Source organism: Salmo salar, chromosome 16, assembly GCF_965601325.2.
Source record: "Salmo salar chromosome 16, fSalSal1, whole genome shotgun sequence".
In the NCBI taxonomy this organism is placed as follows: Eukaryota; Metazoa; Chordata; class Actinopteri; order Salmoniformes; family Salmonidae; genus Salmo; species Salmo salar.
This window is the reverse complement of record NC_138306.1, coordinates 66761309-66780973: the sequence shown is the minus strand read 5'-3', so window position 1 is coordinate 66780973 and position 19665 is coordinate 66761309. Positions and strand designations below refer to the sequence as shown.

At 45.7% G+C, this 19665-nt stretch overlaps 1 protein-coding gene across 1 annotated transcript in view; it reads right to left on the bottom strand.

The window, feature by feature from the left end:
* The window catches only part of ahr1 (aryl hydrocarbon receptor 1 alpha), a gene marked incomplete at its 5' end in the record, with an annotated part of 89515 nt that overhangs the window by 52254 nt on the left and 17596 nt on the right, over positions 1–19665 (bottom strand).

Below are 19665 nucleotides of genomic sequence, written 5' to 3'. Positions count from 1 at the left end.
ACGACAGATTTCTACCTTGTCGGCTTTGGGATTCGATCTTGCAACCTTGGAGGGGATAGGGGAAGGAGAAGACCATGGATGGGATAGGGGGAGGCGAAGACCATGGAGGGGATAGGGGGAGGAGAAGACCATGGAGGGGATGGGGGGAGGAGAAGACCATGGAGGGGATAGGGGGAGGAGAAGACCATGGAGGGGATAGGGGGAGGAGAAGACCATGGATGGGAAAGGGGGAGGAGAAGACCATGGAGGGGATAGGGGGAGGAGAAGACCATGGAGGGGATAGGGGGAGGAGAAGACCATGGATGGGAAAGGGGGAGGAGAAGACCATGGAGGGGATAGGGGGAGGAGAAGACCATGGATGGGATAGGGGGAGGCGAAGACCATGGAGGGGATAGGGGGAGGAGAAGACCATGGAGGGGATAGGGGGGAGGAGAAGACCATGGATGGGATAGGGGGAGGCGAAGACCATGGAGGGGATAGGGGGAGGCGAAGACCATGGAGGGGATAGGGGGGAGGCGAAGACCATGGAGGGGATAGGGGGAGGAGAAGACCATGGAGGGGATAGGGGGAGGCGAAGACCATGGAGGGGATGGGGGGAGGAGAAGACCATGGAGGGGATAGGGGGAGGAGAAGACCATGGAGGGGATAGGGGGGAGGAGAAGACCATGGAGGGGATAGGGGGAGGCGAAGACCATGGAGGGGATGGGGGGAGGAGAAGACCATGGATGGGAAAGGGGGAGGCGAAGACCATGGAGGGGATAGGGGGAGGAGAAGACCATGGATGGGATAGGGGGAGGCGAAGACCATGGAGGGGATAGGGGGGAGGAGAAGACCATGGAGGGGATAGGGGGAGGCGAAGACCATGGAGGGGATAGGGGGGAGGCGAAGACCATGGAGGGGATAGGGGGAGGCGAAGACCATGGAGGGGATAGGGGGAGGCGAAGACCATGGAGGGGATAGGGGGAGGAGAAGACCATGGAGGGGATAGGGGGGAGGCGAAGACCATGGAGGGGATGGGGGGAGAAGAAGACCATGGAGGGGATAGGGGGAGGAGAAGACCATGGAGGGGATAGGGGGGAGGCGAAGACCATGGAGGGGATGGGGGGAGGAGAAGACCATGGAGGGGATGGGGGGAGGAGAAGACCATGGAGGGGATGGGGGGAGGAGAAGACCATGGAGGGGATGGGGGGAGGAGAAGACCATGGAGGGGATAGGGGGAGGAGAAGACCATGGAGGGGATAGGGGGAGGAGAAGACCATGGAGGGGATGGGGGGAGGAGAAGACCATGGAGGGGATAGGGGGAGGAGAAGACCATGGAGGGGATAGGGGGAGGAGAAGACCATGGATGGGAAAGGGGGAGGAGAAGACCATGGAGGGGATAGGGGGAGGAGAAGACCATGGAGGGGATAGGGGGAGGAGAAGACCATGGAGGGGATAGGGGGAGGAGAAGACCATGGAGGGGATGGGGGGAGGAGAAGACCATGGAGGGGATGGGGGGAGGAGAAGACCATGGAGGGGATAGGGGGAGAAAGAGAAGGAGGAGATGTGGGAATGAAAAGAGCTAAAGCCTTACAATAACACACTGAGATAAAGTATTCTGAATTATTAGTATTCTGAATATGCTTTAAAAAATAGAGAGAGAGAGAGAGTAAGAAAGAGAGAGAGAAAGAGAGAACGAGAGAGAGACAGAGAGAGAAAATACAAGAATGAGGGAGTGAGAGAGGGAAAGAAAAAACAGAGTAAGAGAGAGAGAAAGCAAAGAGAGAGAGTGAAAGAGAGAAAAGTGAAGGACAGACAGGACAGGTTTTTTTTCACTTGTGTGAGACGTGGAAAAGGCATTAGTGTTGTACAGTGAGAGATAAAGGTCACCAACAGGTGTGACATCTCTACAGCACCTCTAAAGCTGGAGCATCACTCTGGAGCCTCACTCTGTCCAGTGTGTGTGTGTGTGTGTGTGTATGCGTGCGTGTGTGTGTATGCGTGCGTGTGTGTGTGTGCGTGTGTGTGTGAGTGTGTGCGTGTATGCCCATCACTCTGGAGCCTCAGTCTGCCCTCACCGGAGAACTAACTAGGAGTACTCTACCCACAGTACCCCCTCCGCATCCCACATGGTCCACAGTCTGGATCACAGGCTCAAACCAGTGGGGAGGTAGCTGGCCCTACAATATGGATATACCGTTAAACACCACACACACACATATAGCTCTAAGAAACACATATTAGAAATGTAAATGAACGTGTCATATTGGATGTAGGCTACTGCTCAACTGTAGAAAATGAAGTTTGAGTTGTAACACCCAAACACAGAGAGGAGAGGGATTAGACTCTAGAGTCTTTCAGCATGACCCCTGACCCCTATACAACTCACTGACCCCTGAGCAGTGTGTGGACATGATGCTCTAAATGACCAACACACAGGTCTATAGTGATCTGGAGTAGGACTGAATTGAGGGGGCTGGGGGGTGAGGCTAGAGGGGAAATAGAGGGGTCACAAGGTGAACCCACCCACCATCCTAGGACTCAGTTGTGGGGGTTAAGTCTATCGCCATCAGGTCAATGTGCTGGGGGTCAGACCCAGACTCAGACCCAGACTCAGACCCATATTCAGACCCAGACACAAACTCAGACTCAAACTCAGACCCAGACTCAGACTCAGATTCAGACCCAGACTCATAATCAGACCCAGACACAGATTCATACTGACACATTAAACCCTTCTGCTTGGCAATGATATAAACTCATCTACTGGGAAGTATCAGTGAAGGAATACAAATCAGCGTTCCTTTTCCGTTTGGTGAAGATAATGAAGTTAAACTTGATAGAAAAAAGTTTCAGCTCTGTTTAATCCGTTAAAATTAAAAAAAGGCACTCTAACACAGTTTAATTACAGTTTTTCTCAATTGCTAAAACACTAAAACCCATTGGCTGAACAAAGTTCTCAGTTGCCTGGACTCATTTAGCTAATTATGCAGTCTGTTGTCAATATCTTAAACCATTTCACGTGGTAAAACACAATTTGCAGATCTCACTTAGACTTTTCAGCAAAACACTAAACACATTCTCATTCTCAAAACCCATTCTGCACTCTAATGCACATGTCATCCATACTGGTAAACACAAGTGGCAACAATCAAATACAAATAGAGAACACATGTCATTGATTGAACACAACCACTCAAAATTGATTTAACCTGTTTCAAATGATGTGACACAACCAATATAAGCCAGTTCAGAGAGCAAACAGGTTGTTGAAGGTGGGAAGGAGAAAGTCTGAGAATGGATAGAAGAAACAATGTGAGAGGACGAGGACGAATGCGAGGTGGGCGACGAGGAGGAAGAGGAGGAGGTGGGCGACGAGGAGGAGGAGGGCAAGAAAGAGGAAGAGGAGGACGAAGAGGAAGAGGAAGACAAAGAGTGGAAATATCTGATGGAATTTGAGCAACAGTTATAGACCATGTTCTTGTCCATGGACTGACAATGAGGGAAGCAGGACGTAGAGTGCAACCCAATTTGAGCCGATTTTCTGTGTCCACCATAGTAAGGACATTCAGAGAAGAGAACAGGTACAGTATACTACTGTATTTTTGTAATTGCAAATTTACTGTAGTACACTATATGCAGCTGTTTCAATAGACATTTGTAAAGTTAATCACGGTATGTATTGTACTGCATGAATATGTTTTGTAACTGCACAACTACTTTTTGTAGAATTGCAAGGCTGCCACATGCAGGTGGAAGGACAGCTATATTCAATCGGGAGCAAGAGGCCGTTATAGTTGGCATGGTCCTTCAAGATAATGCAATTACGACTCAGAGAAATCCAGGAACGAGTGATACAAGACAACACACACTTCCATGGAATCGACAGTGTGAGCATTTCCACAATTGACCGTGTCCTCCATCGTAACAGGATGCGAATGAAACAAGTATACAGAGTACCTTTTCAGCGCAACTCACCAAGGGTGAAAGAACTGCGAGGTCAGTATGTGCAAGTAAGTGTACATTCAGAAACATTTACTGTAATCCAGATTGTCTACAGTACTAACACATACTATGTGAATGACATTACTCTTCAGTACATACAATGTATGTGAATCAGGAGTGCATACAGTAGGCCTAATTGTACTCTACAGTATAGCACTGTCTCTGTACGACTTACAAAATGCTACATACAGTATATTGTATTTCTACACAGACAATATTTGACTTGGAATCCTTGGACAGACCCCATGAGTTCATCTTTGTCGATGAAGCAGGCTTCAATCTAACAAAGAGGAGAAGGAGAGGCCGAAACATGATTGGACAGCGGGCCATTGTTGAAGTCCCTGGTCAACGAGGTGGCAATGTCACAATCTGTGCTGCAATCAGCAACCATGGTGTTCTACATCACCATGTTACACTCGGGCCATATAACACCCAGCACCTTCTAACATTTATTGCCAATCTAAGAGATATTTTATTTGAGCAGCAGGTTCAAGAGCAGCAGGGTCAAGAGCTAAATGAGAATCCCATTCCCACCTATGTGATAGTGTGGGACAATGTCAGTTTCCACCGAGCTGCTCAGGTAAGGGAATGGTTTAACATCAATGGGCAGTTTATGAACTTGTACCTCCCTCCATACTCGCCTTTCCTGAATCCGATTGAGGAGTTTTTCTCCTCTTGGAGATGGAAAGTGTATGATAGACAACCCTACACTAGAGTAAATCTGCTGCAAGCCATGGATTTAGCCTGTGGTGATATAGGTGAGGAATCATGTCAGGGCTGGATACGGCACACAAGAGGCTTCTTCCCCCGTTGCCTCAGGAGGGACAATATTGCTTGTGATGTCGACAAAGTGCTCTGGCCTGAACCAGCCCAAAGACAAGAAGAAGCACATTGATCACATGTTTACTCCTTTGATTTTTGTCCCTTTTAGTATTGTATACTGTAGTACAATGCATTGTAGGCTGTATACTGTACAATGGACAAATTGTATGGCCCTGAACATTGTGCTTTCCATTTATTAACAGTACTGACTGCTCAATAGATTTTGACTGGTTGCAGGTTCATATCAACAAAGAACAAGAATTACAGTATCACAGAGACAAAGGACAAGTTTGTGAGATGCAGGGTACAGTACTGTAAAAATAGGGGTACAAGGAGGAGGAAGAACAAAAAATAAAATTGCAAAGAGCAAAGCAGAGTAGTAATTTTTGATCAATTTTGAGCTACTATGATAGAACATGTTGTTTTCGTTCATCAAAAGACAATGATGGAAAAATATGAATATTTTTTTAGATTAAAAATGTACTTCTCCCTGAGAATTGTATGTTTTGAACAATGTGTTTTCTATTTTTTGGTGTATTGTTTACTGACTGCTTGAGAGTGTATATCATTTTGATCACTTTGTTTATGATTTGAGAGCAGTGTTTGATTTTGAACACAGGTAAAGCTGTTTTGAGGCGAATGTTTCATTTTGCGAGAAGAGTCAGAGGTTATGTAAACAGTGCCTGAAGATGAGGTTTAGTGTTTAATGTTTTCAGGAAATCGAGTAAGGTTTCAGAATTGTGTTTTAGCAATTGAGAAAAACTGTAACATCAATGGGCAGTTTATGAACTTGTACCTCCCACCATACTCGCCTTTCCTGAATCCGATTGAGGAGTTTTTCTCCTCTTGGAGATGGAAAGTGTATGATAGACAACCCTACACCAGAGTAAATCTGCTGCAAGTCATGGATTTAGCCTGTGGTGATATAGGTGAGGAATCATGTCAGGGCTGGATACGGCACACAAGAGGCTTCTTCCCCCGTTGCCTCAGGAGGGACAATATTGCTTGTGATGTCGACAAAGTGCTCTGGCCTGAACCAGCCCAAAGACAAGAAGAAGCACATTGATCACATGTTTACTCCTTTGATTTTTGTCCCTTTTAGTATTGTATACTGTAGTACTGTGCATTGTAGGCTGTATACTGTACAATGGACAAATTGTATGGCCCTGAACATTGTGCTTTCCATTTATTAACAGTACTGACTGCTCAATAGATTTTGACTGGTTGCAGGTTCATATCAACAAAGAACAAGAATTACAGTATCACAGAGACAAAGGACAAGTTTGTGAGATGCAGGGTACAGTAATGTAAAAATAGGGGTACAAGGAGGAGGAAGAACAAAAAACAAAATTGCAAAGAGCAAAGCAGAGTAGTAATTTCTCATCAATTTTGAGCTACTATGATAGAACATGTTTTCGTTCATCAAAAGACAATGACGGAAAAATATGAATATTTTTTTTAGATTAAAAATGTACTTCTCCCTGCGATATTGTATGTTTTGAACAATGTGTTTTCTATTTTTCAGTGTATTGTTTACTGACTGCTTGAGAGTGTATATCATTTTGATCACTTTGTTTATGATATGAGAGCAGTGTTTGATTTTGAACACAGGTAAAACTGTTTTGAGGCGAATGTTTCATTTTGCGAGAGGAGTCAGAGGTTATGTAAATAGTGCTTGAAGATGAGGTTTTGTGTTTAATGTTTTCAGGAAATGGAGCAAGGTTTCAGAAATTGTATTTTAGCAATTGAGAAAAACTGTAATACATGACCAAACAATGTTCCCTTGCTCCTCAATGAGAAAGATTTGACTATGTTTTGACGGAGACAAATGGAGAAGTTTAAATGTTAAAAGCCAAGGGGAAGCACTGGAAAGAGATTGAAGGCTTTCTGCCTCGTCTACATCTGTCTGTTCCTTCAAAGGCATTGTGGAAGTTCTGTGGCCTCTTTCCCATGGCTTTAGCTGGATTCCACCAGCGACAGGGCTAAAAGGCCAGGCGGCCAGCACGTAACCCAATGGTACTTCTCAGGACCCCAACACAGTCTCTGTGACTGGAAGGCAAAACAGAGATACTAATCGTTTCACCTTGCATGCAGAGATCCCCTGAAGCTCATTGTCCAAACGAGTAATAAAGATTTGAAATGATATAAACTCTCAAAGCATTCCACGTACAGTATAAAAGGGGTTGGGAAATGCAGGTTCACCGTGACTAGAGACAACAGAAATACTAGACTTAACCTTTTACTTAGTGATTCCTTATTGTAAAGACGAGTGAAAATGAGTTGAAGTGATATGAACTGTATATTGTAGCCTCTCTGATCACAGATAGCACTTTACAGACGGTTTAAAAAAAAAACACTAAACTGCAAATGAACAAGCACATCTGTAAAGTGGACAACAGATAACGGCTTCAAAGACAAAATGCTGATATTGATGTGAGGTTGGTGTTTACACACAATATCACCAATGACCCTCATAGCATTCCCTGTTTAAAAGGGGATTGGGAAATTCTTCTCTATTAGGGACAGAACAAGCTAAATGACATACTACAGTACACTACAGTACAGTACACTACACTACAATGCAGTACGGTGCACTGCAGCGCACTACAGTACATTATACTACTGTACATTACAGTACCGTACAGTACAGTACACTACACTACATAGGGTCTAGCGCCTGTCTGTCTGTCAGCTTGGGGTTAAAAACACGCTACCTTCTCTCTCACACACCCAACGTTGCTCTCACGAACACGGATCTGTGTCTCATTTCCACAATGAAGCAGTAGAGCAGTAGTGTGTCAGTCTGCCTTCCTCGCTCTCTTCCTCTTCCTCTCTCTCCCTCTCCTGTCAACAAGGAAGAGTATTCCCAGTTAGCAGGGCTGTTCCCTTAGCTGCCTGAAATCTAGAGTCAGGTAGCTAGGGAAGCATGTGGAAGAGAGGCTGAACATCAATTGGGTGAAACTGGGCGGTCGGATCATCCTTACAAAACATGAATCAACACGCTGGTGCAAATAGCGCAGCGGTGGTTTTCTGAAGAAGAAGAAGAAGAGTCGGCTCCTAGTTGCTATTCTGGACAGAACAGGTCTCAGTTAGAACCCTGGCTCATGGAACTCATATCTATCCCATCTCGCCAACACAATCAACTCTTTCATTCAACGTAGAGATCAACTGGATTCTGGAATGCTCGTAATTAACCCAGCGCTTGCCAAACATTCGACATACTTAGCCCTAGAAATCAACAGCCCAGACAAGATAAAATCCACTATAACGTCAGCTATAGCTAGTGTTAGCTTGACGGCAAGCGCCATTACATCACACCTGTCTAAGTGAATGAACAGGGGAGCGATGAGCGCTTTCTCTGAGACAGAGTGCAGTGTCGTGGAACCACACAGGCTGCTGCTGCTGTTGAAGGGAGAGCCGAGAGAGGAGAGGCATGTCAGCCATCAAACATTAACACCAGGGCCTATTTGTGCGCCGCGTTACGTGTTGATGACACCACAGAAGCAGCAGATGCCTGTGACACACACACACACACACAGCGCCCGGGGCGCCTAGGAAACAGCAAGTGCTTTTGACTCCGTAGAACAAGGGGAGTGCCTGCCTGCCACCCGCTTACTGAACACACACACTCCCTGTTGGCATAATGTGGTGGCAGCCAACAAGCAATATAAACATCAGAATAAGAGCTCCTCAATTCCAGTGTACAGATGACCGACTCTATCTGGGCGGGCCACCACCGGCATTCTCTAACCTCCCTACTTCTGGCTGTGACTCTGTGGCTGAGTGCACTGGGGATAGAAGGCTACTGTACTGCATACTGTAACAGCAAACGGCATTGTACTGTTGTAAATATATGGCTGTGTGGTTGAGTGCATACCCATGCACTTTTCGTAGCTGTCTACATACCACCACAGACCAAGGCTGGCACTAAAACCGCATTCAATGAGCTGTATTCCGCCATAAGCAAACAGGAAAATGCTCATCCAGAGGCGGCGCTCCTAGTGGGCAGGGACTTTAATGCAGTTTTACCTAATTTCTATCAGCATGTTAAATGTGCAACCAGAGGGAAAATAATTGTAGACCACCTTTACTCCACACACAGAGACACGTACAAAGCTCTCCCTCGCCCTCCATTTGGCAAATCTGACCATAACTCCTGATTCCTGCTTATAAGCAAAGATTAAAGCAGGAAGCACTAGTGACTCGGTCTATAAAAAAGTGGTCAGACAAGCAGATGCTAAACTACAGGACTGTTTTGCTAGCACAGACTGGAATATGTTCCGGGATTCTTCCGATGGCTTTGAGGAGTACACTACACCAGTCACTGGCTTTATCACAAGTGCATCGAGGATGTCGTCCCCACAGTGACTGTACGTACATACTAGAGGTCGACCAATTAATCGGAATGGCCGATTAATTAGGGCCGATTTCAAGGTTTCATAACAATCGGTAATCAGCATTTTTAGACGCCGATTATGGCCGATTACATTGCACTCCACGAGGAGACTCCGTGGCAGGCTGACCACCTGTTACGTGAGTGCAGCAAGGAGCCAAGGTAAGTTGCTAGCTAGCATTAAACTTATCTTATAAAAAACAATCAATCTTAACATAATCACTAGTTAACTACACATGGTTGATGATATTACTAGTTTATCTAACTTGTCCTGCGTTGCATATAATCAATGCGGTGCCTGTTAATTAATCATCGAATCACAGCCTACTTCGCCAAACGGGGGGTGATTTAACAAGTGCATTCGCAAAAAAAAGCGTTGTCGTTGCACTAATGTGTACCTAACCATAAACATCAATGCCTTTCTTAAAATCAATACACAAGTAAAACATTTTAAACCTGCATATTTAGTTAATATTGCCTGCTAACATGAATTTATTTTAACTAGGGAAATTGTGTCACTTCTCTTGCGTTCTGTGCAAGCAGAGTCAGGGTATATGCAGCAGTTTGGGCTGCCTGGCTCTTTGCGAACTGTGTGAAGACCATTTCTTCCTAACAAAGACCGTAATAAATTTGCCAGAATTGTACATAATTATGACATAACATTGAAGGTTGTGCAATGTAACAGCAATATTTAGACTTAGGGTTGCCGCCCGTTCGATAAAATACAAACGGTTCCGTATTTCACTGAAAGAAAAAACGTTTTGTTTTCGGAATGATAGTTTCTGCATTTGACCATATTAATGACCTTAGGCTCGTATTTCTGTGTGTTTATTATATTCTAATTAAGTCTATGTGTCACGTCCTGACCAGCAGAGGGCGTAATTGTGTTAGTTTTGGTCAGGATGTGGCAGGGGGTTTGTGTGTGTTAAATGTTGTGTGGGTGATTGGACTCCCAATTGAAGGCAGGTGTGTTGAGTTGCCTTTGATTGGGAGTCCTATATAGCAGTGTGTCTTTTTCTTTGGGGTTGTGGGTAGTTGTTTTTGCACTGCGTTTAGTTAGCCTGCAAAACTGTTGCTGTCTTGTTTATTGTTTTTTCACCGTGGATGCTTTACTCTTTTTTGAATTAAACTATGAGTATCCACATTCCCGCTGCGCCTTGGTCCATTCTTGAAGACAACTGTTACACTATGATTTGATAGAGCAGTCTGACTGAGCGGTGGTAGGCAGCAGCAGGCTCGTAAGCATTCATTCAAACAGCACTTTCCTGCGTTTGCCAGCATCCCTTCGCTGTGCTTCAAGCATTGCGATGTTTATGACTTCAAGCCTATCAACTCCCGAGATTAGGCTGGAACCACTAAAGTGCCTATATGAACATCCAATAGTCAAAGGTATATGAAATACAAATGGTATAGAGAGAAATAGTCCTATAATTCCTATAATAACTACAACCTAAAACTTCTTAACTGGGAATATTGAAGACTCATTGTAACGCCCTGGCCATAGAGAGGAGTTTTTTGTTCTTTATTTTGGTTAGGCCAGGGTGTTACATTGGGTGGGCGTTCTATGTTCTTTTTCTAGGTTTTTTGTATTTCTTTGTTTTGGGCCGTGTGTGGCTCCCAATCAGGCACAGCTGTATTTCGTTGTTGTTGATTGGGAGTCACACATAAGGAGCATGTTTTTCCTTTGGGTTTTGTGGGTAATTGTTTCTGTTAGTGTTTGCACCTGACAGGACTGTTGGCTGTCAGTTTTCTTGTTTTTTGTATAGTGTTCACGTTGTTCTATTAAAACACTAATGATGAACACATCCTCCGCTGCGTATTGGTCCACCTTTTCTGACGATGACTTCTCTGTTTCATCCGACGACGAAGACAGCCGTTACAGAACTACCCACCACAACAGGATCAAGCAGCGGAGGAAATCTGGCGAGGACCGGGGAACACGGCTGGTAAGGGAGCCCGAGAGGCAGCCCCAATTAAAAAAAATTGGGGGGGCACAAGGGCAGTTTGGCGGGGCGAGGATGGAGCCCCAGGCCAGCTCCCCGTACCATTTTTGGGCAGAGACGAACTGGACAGGTCCCGTGCTTTGGGGTGATGGGTACTGTGGCGAGGCCGGGTATTTTCAGGCCGGTACGCGCAGTACCAGCGCCCCACATGTGCCAGGGGAAAGTGGGCATCCAGCCAGTAGGGGTGATGCCAGCCCTGCGCTCGAGACCGCCAGTGCGCCTCTACGGTCCAGTGTTTCCCGCTACACGCACTAGCCTTGAGGTGCGTGTCTCCAGGCTGGCACGTCCAGTACCAGCCCCACGCATCAGGCTTCTAGTGCGTCAGCCCAGCCTCGCCAGTCCAGAGCCGCCAGCCAGTCTTGAGCCGCCAGAGCCGCCAGCCAGTCTGGAGCCGCCAGCCAGTCTGGAGCCGCCAGCTAGTCTGGAGCCGCCAGAGCCGCCAGCCAGTCTGGAGCCGCCAGAGCCGCAAGCCAGTCTGGAGCCGCCAGAGCCATCAGCCAGGCCGGAGCCGCCAGGGTCATCAGCCAGTCGGGCGCAGCCGTCGCAGCCCGCCAGCCGGGCCCAGCCATCGCCGCCCGCCTGCCGGGTGCAACCAGGGTCGCCCGCCAGCCAGGCGCAACCATCACCGCCCGCCAGCCGGGCGCAACCAGGGTCGCCCGCCAGCCAGGCGCAACCATCACCGCCCGCCAGCCGGGCGCAACCAGGGTCGCCCGCCAGCCGGGCGCAACCATCACCGCCCGCCAGCCGGGCGCAGTCAGTGTCGCCCACCAGACCTTCGGCGCGGCCAGGTGTGCCACCTAAGAGGGCGACGCCAAGGGTGGAGCAGAGGCCACGTCCCGCACCTGAGCCGCCGCCGTAAGAAGGCCCACCCGGACCCTCCCCTTCAGTGTCAGGTTTTGCGGCCGGAGTCCGCACCTTGTGGGGGGGGGGGGGGGGGGGGGTTTGTTCTTTATTTTGGTTAGGTGGGCGTTCTATGTTCTTTTTCTAGGTTTTTTGTATTTCTTTGTTTTGGGCCGTGTGTGGCTCCCAATCAGGCACAGCTGTAGTTTGTTGTTGTTGATTGGGAGTCACACATCAGGAGCATGTTTTTCCTTTGGGTTTTGTGGGTAATTGTTTCTGTTAGTGTTTGCACCTGACAGGACTGTTGGCTGTCAGTTTTCTTGTTTTTTGTATAGTGTTCACGTTGTTCTATTAAAACACTAATGATGAACACATCCTCCGCTGCGTACTGGTCCACCTTTTCTGACGATGACTTCTCTGTTTCATCCGACGACGAAGACAGCCGTTACACTCATGTTAAAAGGAACTACCAGCTTTCATATGTTCTCATGTTCTGAGCAAGGAACTTAAACGTAAGCATTTTTACATGGCACATATTGCACTTTTACTTTCTTCTCCAACACTGTGTTTTTGCATTATTTAAACCAAATTGAACATGTTTCATTATTTATTTGAGACTTAATTGATTTTATTTATGTATTATATTAAGTTAAAATAAAAGTGTTCATTCAGTATTGTTGTAATTGTCTTCATCACAAATATATATATAAAAATCAGCCGATTAATCGGTATCGGCCTTTTTTGGTACTCCAATAATCGGTATCGGCATTGAAAAATCATAATCAGTCGACCTCTAGTACATACCCCAACCAGAAGAAATGGATTACAGGCAACATTCGCACTGAGCTAAAGGATAGAGCTGCCGCTTTCAAGGAGAGGGACTCTAACTGGGAAGCTTATAAGAAATCCCGCTATGCCCTCTGACGAACCATCAAACAGACAAAGTGTCAATACAGGACGAAGATCGAATCGTACTATACCGGCTCTGACTCTTGTCGGATGTGACAGGGCTTACAGACTACAAAGGGAAGCCCAGCCGAGAGCTGCCCAGTGGCACGAGCCTACCAGACGAGCTAAATAACCTCTATGCTCGCAAGTAACACTGAAACATGCATGAGAGCATCAGCTGTTTCGGACGACTGTATGATCTCGCTCTCCGTAGCCGATGTGAGTAAAACCTTTAAACAGGTCAACATTCACAAGGCCGCTAGGCCAGACGGATTACCAGGGTGTGTACTCTGAGCATGCGCTGACCAACTGGCAAGTGTCTTCACTGACATTTTCAACCTCTCCCTGTCTGAGTCTGTAATACCAACATGTTTTAAGCAGACCACCATAGTCCCTGTGCTCAAGAACACTAAGGTAACCTGCCTAAATGACTACAGACCCGCAGCAGTCACGTCTGTAGCCATGAATTTCTTTGAAAGGCTGGTCATGACTCAAATCAACACCGTTATCCCAGAAACCCGAGACCCACTCCAATTTGCATACCGCACCAACAGATCAACAGATGATGCAATCTCTATTGCACTCCACACTGCCCTTTCCACACCTGGACAAAAGTAACACCTATGTGAGAATGCTATTCATTGACTACAGCTCGGCGTTTAACACCATAGTGCCCTCAAAGCTCATCAATAAGCTAAGGACCCTGGGACTAAACACCTCCCTCTGGAACTGGATCCTGGACTTCCTGACGGGCTGCCCCCAGGTGGTAAGGGTAGGTAACAACACATCCACCACGCTGATCCTCAACATGGGGGCCCCTCAGGGGTGTGTGCTCAGTCCCATCCTGTGCTCCCTGTTTACTCATGACTGCACGGACAGGCACGACTCCAACACCATCATTAAGTTTGCAGATGACACAACAGTGGTAGGCCTGATCACCGACAACGATGAGACAGCCTATAGGGAGGAGGTCAGAGACCTGACAGTGGGGTGCAAGGACAACAACCTCTCCCTCAACGTGATCAAGACAAAGGAGACAATTGTGGATTACAAGAAAAGGAGGACCGAGCACGCCCCCATTCTCATCGATGGGGCTGTAGTGGAGCAGTTTGAGAGCTTCAAGTTCTTTGGCGTCCACATCACTAACAAACTAACATGGTCCAAGCACACCAAGACAGTCGTGAAGAGGGCACGACAAAACTTATTCCCCCTCAGGAGACTGAAAATATTTGGCATGGGTCCTCAGATCCTCAAAAGGTTTTATAGCTGCAAAATCGAGAGCATCCTGATGGGTTGCATCACTGCCTGTTATGGGAACTGCTAATCCTCCGACTGCAAGTCACTACAGAGGGTAGTGCGTACGGCCCAGTACATCACCGGGGCCAAGCTTCCTGCCATCCAGGACCTCTATAACAGGTGGTGTCAGAGTAAGTCCCTAAAAATTGTCAAAGACTACAGCCACCCTAGTCATAGACTGTTCTCTCTGCTACCGTACGGCAAGCGGTACAGGAGCGGCAAGTCTAGGTCCAAGAGGCTTCTATAAGAGTCCCTCCCCCCACGCTGCTGCTACTCTCTGTTATTATCCACTTTAATAACTCTACCTACATGTACATAATTACCTCACTTACCTCGACACCGGTTCCCCTGCACATTGACACATTGACTCTGTACTGGTAACCCCTGTATATATCCCCGCTATTGTTATTTACTGCAGCTCTTTAATTATTTGTTATTCTTATCGCTTACTTTTTTTAAAGGTTGGTTAAGGGCTTGTAAAGTAAGCATTTCACCTGTTGTATTTGGCTAATGTGACAAATAAAATGTTATTTCATTTGATTTGTGACTAAGCCTAAAGATGGTTACTGTACTAATGTAAAAAGCTACTGCGCTGTACTATTTTAAATATGGTTACTGTACTAATGTAAAAAGCTACTGTGATATACTATTTTAAATATGGTTACTGTACTAATGTAAACAGCTACTGCGCTGTACTATTTTAAAGCTCTCTGAACTACTCTACTAAACTCTGTCACAGATAGCTTTCAACCATGAACACAAATGAATCAATTTACAGTTAGCTCTCACTCTCCTTCTCTGAAACCCTTTTCTCTCCTCTACCTCTTCCTCCGCCTTCCCACAAATCGCACATCACCAATAGAGTGTGTGTGTGTGTGTGTGTGTGTGACATAAACAGTGACCCGTTAAATGTGACAGCTTGTGTTGGGGACACACATGCACCCATCCAACCCAGACCCCCCCCCCCCCGATTCATGAATCATTAATGAAAATTACCCAGAAAGTGTGTGTTTCTGTTTGTCTGTGTATGTGTGTATGTGTGTGTGTGTCTGTGTGTTGAGGGGAAGCAGCTAGAGCTCACACTGGGAAAAGGGGTGGGGATAACGCACGCACACACACACAAACAGGGGAAGGAGTCAACTGCCCGCCACCACACCATGGGCCAAGAGACACCAATGGGACGTGTGAAATATGTATGTAGCTAATGGCCCAAACAAACAAGGTCAATCCCAGTTGAGGCCCCCAAATCCTCCTGCTAAACCCCATCTCTAACCGTAGGGGAGAGAACATTCAACCTAATCATAGGTTGTTAGAAGTGACGTAGATGTAAAAAAAAAAAAAAAATAGGTAGGAAAACGCTGATTTCCGTTAACGGAAAGTAAAGTAATGCTCCCTATATTTTCAAGAATTGTTTTTCTGCAAAAACTGGGTAAACGCTCTCGAAAATTCAAAAAGGTTACCTGCATTTACCCACCGCTACACCACTGGTTGTTAGTGATAGTTCAAGCCCCAAGCATAGGCCTTGACTATCTAGTTGTACATTCTGGATAAATCTAAAAGCACTACTCCAGGACTGAACGGAAATGGTACAATACTGAGATAGTTCACTCATTAGAGGACTGTTCCATTCATGTTATGCTATTTCCCTTCTCCTGTCAGTGAGATGCTAGAACTGGACATGTTAGTATATTCGTATTTCAGCCTCATTGATATCTCTGTCATGCTGTGCAGCACAATAACATTCTAAATGCTTTGAATCACGTTATATGACCCTATATTTAGCTTGGTAAGGAGGAACATTATTAAGATGTGATTAAGGCCATTCTATGCTTATGACATGATGTGAACTTTTGTATAATTTCAATCAAAACATGGTAATTATACAGCTAGTATTCCATGCAACAAGGCACATGGATTTCATGAGTGGCTGAGCAGGTACAGTAGAGGAGAGAGAGAGAGAGCAATGCTGCCTGGGACACAACACTATACAACGTTACTACAACAATAATACAACGTTACAGGCTGGTCCCAGATCTGTTAGTGCTGTCTTGCCAACTGCTACGGTCACTGTCATGCCAGACTTGACCATAGGAGTTGGTTATACAGCACAAACAGATCTGGGACCAGGATACTTTAATGCTGTGCTACGACACCGCACTAGAAAGTTGCTCTACAGGGCTTCCACTTCAGTCTTTGTGCTATGTTGTCATGCCAAACAAGGAGTGGCAAGGAGTGGAATGATAGCACAAACGGACTGGTACCCAGGCTACTTCCACTCTCCATTCTAGCGGGAGATCAGTGCCTCTCTGGGTGGGGAGGATCGACTTAACCCTCTACACACACCAGGGAGGCTTAGGATCAGGAAGTAGAAATAGAACAGGTGTAGCTTAGCACAACACTCACAAACTCTTATCCACCCAAACCATCCTTTATATTAGAAAACAGAACCACTAGCATAAATAAATGAATTAACCACTAGCATAAACAACATCTGACACACACACACACACACACACACACACACACACACACACACACACACACACACACACACACACACACACACACACACACACACACACACACACACACACACACACACACACACACCGACACACACACACACACACGAGGATGATAATAACATGAACTGAAAAGCGATGTAGTGTTACGTAAGCCCTAATCTGCCTGCTCTCAGATCCCAGCAGAGCAGATGGCCTATCCTGGAAACAGTGGTGTTTGGATGCTCATAAAGGGCAATCAGGACAACACAGTGTAAATACAACATTTTACATTTACGCCATTTAGCAGACCCTCTTATCCAGAGCGACTTACAGGAGCAATTAGGGTTAAGTGCCTTACTCAATGGCACATTAACAGACTCAAACCAGTGACCTTTTGGTTACTGGCCCAACGCTCTAACGGCTAGAGTACCTGCAGCCAAATACAACTACAATACTACTTAGGCCAGGGTTCAATCGGATCATGTTTTGTCTGCTATGCGCCATTTAAAGGTAATTTCCGATTGAGCTGACATATGCAGTGTTTACTGTGAACGCGGGAACATCGCCTTTAAAAGGTGCCTAGACGACAAAGCGCATTCGGACTGAATCCCGTACTAGAACACTATTGTACCGTTACGCTCTTGTTGTCAATCCCAAACAACCACCAAGTACGCAGTCTTTATTTTTCTATGGAAAACAATACGAAGGTCACAAGTTACAAGATTATGATTTGTTTTCAAAGACTCTCAACATCTGTGTGAAGTGCTTTTGTGACTGACTGACTACCCCAGGCAATACTGAAAGCTTAAAGAGAGAGGGAGAGCTCCCAGTTGAATAACCTCCACCACACTCGACTGAATAAATCAATCAATGAATCATGATGACATTCAACTGAGAGGAAAGCGCACACATGGCTTAAAGAAATGGTCCAGAAAGAAACCTTGAAGAAGCAAGATGTCCTCAGAGACTAATAAACATGTGTGTTTGGCTTCCTGCCAGATCCCGCTGTCAGTCTGTATAAACAACACTTAAAAAAAAAACATATACCGTGAAATGCCCTTGATGCTGTCAACTTGATTAAAATTAGGATGTTTATTTTATCAAAAGATACTAGGTCTCCTGAGTGAGAAAATCTGTTATTTGTTTCTCTTTTTCCCCCCCGGTACTTCTTTGTGATTCCGTCTTTAAAAGCACATACCTTGTTGCTAAGCATTTCCCAAAGGGATATTAAAGTATACTATTATATTCTCTTCCTCTTCAAGACTGTCTTAAAGCACTTTGTTCATCTGAGGGTGAGGACAGCTGTACAGCTACAACAGACAGCGAACATGATCACAGTACCATGGTCACAACAAGCAATGCTACTATTGTCGTATAATATGGTTTTAATCAGCTGATCCGATCAGGACAGTTGAGTAGTGCAGAACATATAACACAGTACAGTTGGAGAGGACTATGTAGCTGGCTAAGAGGACTCCTTCCTCTTCCTGGAATACCTGGGATACATTTTGATGCTGCAATGAGCTGTAAATTGGCTTACAGTGGTTTGTTGATGACTCTCATTGCCAAGGTTATCCGATCCAAGCACATAGCCATGCTGTACCGTTCAACCTCCTTGGACTCAATGAATCCCTGGCTGTCAGGGCTAGCTCCCAAATTACACCCCATAGCTGGGTAATTTATTTTGGGTGAGCCGGGGGATTTCAGCCCCCCATGCTTAGCAACTCAACACCATGAGTCTCTCTTCCTGATGTCGGTAACAGAAGGAAGCGGATTCTGAAATGGTAAGACAGAGCTGAGGACATGCTAAGTTAGAACTGCTTTTCTAACCTACATGGAAGTACAGTTTGTAACACTAGCCTTAAGTGTACATGTTCATACTGTAATACAAGAACACATACAGTTGAAGTCGGAAGTTTACATACACTTAGGTTGGAGTCATTAAAACTCGTTTTTCAACCACTCCACAAATTTCTTGTTAACAAACTATAGTTTTGGCAAGTCGGTTAGGACATCTACTTTGGGCATGACAGAAGTAATTTTTCCAACAATTGTTTACAGACAGATTATTTCACCAGAAAATGATGTCATGGCTTTAGAAGCTTCTGATAAACAAATTGTCATAATTTGAGTCAATTGGAGGTTTAACTGTGGATGTATTTCTAGGCCTACATTCAAACTCAGTGCCTCTTTGCTTGACATCATGGGAAAATCAAAAGAAATCAGCCAAGACCTCCATATCAGATTTTTTTGTTGTTGACCTCCACAAGTCTGGTTCACCTTGGGAGCAATTTCCAACCACCTGAAGGTACCATGTTCATCTGTACAAACAATAGTAAGCAAGTATAAACACCATGGGGCCACGCAGCCGTCATACCGCTCAGGAAGGAGACGCGTTCTGTCTCCTAGAGATGAACGTACTTTGGTGCGAAAAGTACAAATCAATCCCAGAACAACAGCAAAGGACCTTGTGAAGATGCTGGAGGAAACAGGTACAAAAGTATCTATATCTACAGTAAAATGAGTCCTATATTGACATAACCTGAAAGGCCGCTCAGCAAGGAAGAAGCCACTGCTCCAAAACCGCCATAAAAAAGCCAGACTACGGTTTGCAACTGCACATGGGGACAAAGATCGCACTTTTTGGAGAAATGTCCTCTGGTCTGATGAAACAAAAATAGAACTGTTTGGCTATAATGACCATCGTTCTATTTGGGGGAAAAAGGGGGACGCTTGCAAGCTGAAGAACGCCATCCCAACCGTGAAGCACGGGGGTGGCAGCATCATGTTGTGGGGGTGCTTTGCTGCAGGAGGGACTGGTGCACTTCACAAAATAGATGGCATCACGAGGAAGGACAATTATGTGGATATATTG